We start from the raw sequence: 3,941 nt of genomic DNA on the forward strand, positions 1-3,941 counted from the left end.
GAAGGAGTCTCTCGTGATCCCGATACCAAAACCGGGCAAACCGCCGATTACCATTCAAAATTTGCGACCCATTTCCCTCACGAGCAATGTCTGCAAATTGGCGGAAAGAATGGTTCTCGCAAGAATCCTCTGGCAGCTCGAAACCGAGGACCGATTCCACCATTACCAGACAGGCTTCAGACAAGGCCTGAGCACGCAAGATAATCTGCTTATGTTATATCGCGATGTTCTGGAACGACCATCGAAATTTCAGCCTCGAACGGTTGTCGCGGTCGACATCCAAAAGGCGTTTGATTCCGTCCCGCACGCGGCGGTAATCGAGAGCGCGGGCCTAGCGGGCGTAGGCGGGCGAGCGCTCAACTTCATCCGCGGCTTTCTTCGTGATACGCGGTTTAAAGTCAAGATCGGAGACAAGACAGGTCCCGAAACTGCCAACTACGTCGGCGTCCCGCAGGGGGCGGTCTTGTCGCCGACTCTGTTTAGCATGGTCATGGCACGACTGCCCCCGCGCCTGTCCAAGATCCCACAGCTACGTTTCGCCCTATATGCGGACGACATTGCCCTCTGGTCAGTGGCCGGCTTCGGGGGGGAGCAAGAACATACGCTTCAGCGAGGACTCGACGAGGTCCAAAGATTTCTGGAGGAGGTAGGCATGACCGCCTCCCCAGAGAAAACAGAATTTGTCGTCGTTCTCTCTGGCCCGCAGCGAGAAGCTGAGAAGACCAGAAACCTCTACACTTTGAACCTGGCCGGGAAGCCTATCAAGCGGAGCTCGACGATCCGTGTATTGGGTCTCTTTATCGGCCAAGACGGCAAAGCCGGCACGTGGATGGCCCGCGTGAAGAAGGAAGGTCGGCAGATCCTGCACCTGTTTCGCCAAGTGACCAGCAGAAGGTGGGGAACCGGCGAGAAAGAAACTCGGCAGCTCGTCCAGTCTCTCTTCTCATCGAGAATCTTCTACGGTTACAATTACCATCACGTCACTGCAAAACAACAGGAGGAGCTGGAAAAGTTAAACCGCGACGCGATACGAATCGTAACGGGCCTCCCAAAGTACACCTGGACTGCGGACCTCTATGCCCACGGCGGGCTGAACAAGCTGGCCGACGTGGCCGAGCAACTCTTGTCTGCACAGAGAACTCGGCTACTGAGCACACGTGCTGGGCAGAGGATTCTCGCAGAGCTGGGAGACCTCCCGCAACCGGCACCGCCAATCCCCCCGGTGCAAGAGCCGCCATGGGAACGACAAATCAATCTCACAGACGATGCACCGCTCCCAAGTCACATGGGCCCCGATCATCCCCAGAGGAGATCCCGTTTCGCGGCAGCGCATGAGAAGATTGTCAACTCAAAAACAGAGATGGAACGAAACACGTCTGCATCTACACCGACGCGGCCGCAGAACAGCCGTCACCGGAAGAACCCGGAAGCCTTCTCCGAACGTCAATAGCCTGGGTTGACACCACCGCCCTCGAAGTGGATGCGTGCGCGCTGCCCCCGGGTGTGGGCGTGAGGGGGACCGAACTTGAAGCCATTCTACGAGCAGCGATACACGCAGAGGAACGACACTCCGTCGGCACAAAGGTGACTGACATCACTATCTACACGGACTCCAGGGAGCCATATTCGGAGTGCCGCAACGCAATCAAGAGTCAGAGCGAACGGGTGCGAAATATTCACGACGTCTCGAAACGCCTACTGCATGACAGGAACGTCACACTACGAGTCGACTGGGTCCCGGCACACGCGGGTATCCGGGCGAACGAATGGGCTCACAGCGAGGCACGAGCAGCACTGCGCAGATCAACCGTGTCGGACGCAACCAACAACACAAAAGAGCCCAGACACGCCCCAGCGCCGAGTCAAACTGGCCCGCCGGACGACTTACCAGACTCCGCGGAATTAGCGGCAATTGCCAAGAAGGAACTTAAAGCCATCCTCCTCCGACTGAGACAAGACGCCGCCGCCGCGAACCGTCACAACCGAGAGATCCCACCGATGCCTCCAGACCTGAACCGCAGGGCACAGGTCACCATAAGGCGGATTATCACCAACACCGCCCTCACGCCGGCCCTCAGGCACAAGATGTTCGGCGATGATCCCAACAAAGGCAAGTGCCGAGCCTGCGCAGTGCCGGCGACCACCTCGCACCTGGTCTGGGAGTGCCCGACCTATGGCAGAGCCCGGGAACTCATTCTATCGGAGTTACCGGCAGAACACCGACCCCCCAGCTACATCGACTGGATTCTACCCCAGGACACGTCGCTCGGGACTGTTCAACTCCTGTGGAAGCACCTCTGCCCCTCCGTCCACGCAGACGGAGGGCCTGGAGCCCTGCTTCTACACGGCCCGCCAAGGAAAGAAATCCCCCGTGTCTCTCCCCCGCCGCTGCTGATGCCGTAGGACAAGAGCAGCCTCGAAAAGGCCCAATAAAGACGTTTACAAACAAACAGACTTCACATGGTAAGATTCCTTGCTTTGACTGGCTTGAACACTTCATTTGTAGCATCAAGGTACAGTCGGGGACAAAAGTCTCCAGGACACGCGAGCTGCGATTGAAACTCATTGCTCTGCCATCTGCCGGCGGGTCGCCTGGTTTCGAGATCACAGAAAAGCGCATGCGCGTCCTACTGTGCCTACCAGCATGTGCGCTTTCCCGCTCTTCTGCGGCGCAACGCCTAATTCGGAATCGGGCGCGTGGTACCGCCTCGGAGATAGCGCTTACTGACATGGCACCTATAGCTCAACTGAGCGATAAGCTGAACTGATTATAAAGCAAGGTGCGCTGACACGGCGAAATGCGGCGCAATGCCCCAGGTGGAATCTCGAGTTTCGGAATGTGTAGCAGACGCTCGTCAGCCGCCAGCGCTATCTCCGAGGCGGTACCACGCGCCCGATTCCGAGTTAGGCGCTGTGCCGCAGAAGAGCGGGAAAACAGACATGTTTGCAAGCAGAGTAGGACGCGCATGCGCTTATATGATCTCGAAACCAGGCGACCCGCCGGCAGATGGCAGAGCAATGCGTTTCAGCCGCAGCTCGCACGTCCTGGGGACTTTTGTCCCCGACTGTACTATCGCGGACAATATGAGCTGAAACAGCGCTCCGGCCTGTGCACGCTACTACCTGCGCCGCCTGTCGCATCGCTCCCTAAACACGGCGCACCCTGAGGCCGAGATAAATTATCACTTGCGCTCACTGCGTTGCTGCGCTCTTCTGTCTGTCTATGCTGGAAAAAGCGATGAAGAAACTTCATCGTGACGTCGCCGGTGGGAGGAGCCTAATCTCAATCGGCGGCGAACTCAACTGGCAGGGAACTTCATCGCGGCGCGTTGATGACGTCGACGGAGAGTGGCGATTGAGTTGAAACTTCATCGGGATTTGTCCCCAAAATATGTCCCTAGAGGGAAATGCGCAACGCCGCATCGAAGGGTCTTGTAAAAGCAACATTTTTAACTTCTGAAAATGTATAATGCGGTACAATCTAAATATAATTACCAATGTCAAGTCTAGGTCGCATGAATCATGTCTTTTTACGTAAGTGAAACAATTTGGATGATCGCAATGTGTGAGCTGCATCGCGATCGTGATGAATCGTCATGGCCGACGGTGGATGTCGCACGAAAAGTGCTCGTGTGTCTGTACGAAGATTTGCCTCACTTTTGGAATTTTTGCTGTCAAGTCGGGCTTTTTCACGTCGCGATTACCACTCGGCAGTCTAGTGGAGGACCTGAACCAAGTGTCCTCGCTGAACTCGAGGAGTAGGACAGAATCTTGGCCCATATGAGAAAGGTTCCTCGCTAAGACACGGAAGAAGGCGCATGATTTCGAGGGCGGACGCGCCTCGTCCGTCGCTACTCGGCATCTCGGCTGCAGTGTCGGTAAGTAAGTGCGTGTCATCTCAATGGGCGGTTTTAGCGTACCGTTGCCGTGCGCAGCGAAAT

The 3,941-nt window shown here is 56.4% G+C and overlaps 1 pseudogene; it reads left to right on the forward strand.

The window, feature by feature from the left end:
• The first annotated feature begins 652 nt into the window (after nt 1-652).
• Nucleotides 653-2,403, forward strand: LOC120838017 (annotated as a pseudogene).
• Nucleotides 2,404-3,941: the final 1,538 nt, after the last annotated feature.

Source organism: Ixodes scapularis, unplaced genomic scaffold (genome assembly GCF_016920785.2).
Source record: "Ixodes scapularis isolate PalLabHiFi unplaced genomic scaffold, ASM1692078v2 PGA_scaffold4__175_contigs__length_147842914, whole genome shotgun sequence".
Lineage (NCBI taxonomy): Eukaryota > Metazoa > Arthropoda > Arachnida > Ixodida > Ixodidae > Ixodes > Ixodes scapularis.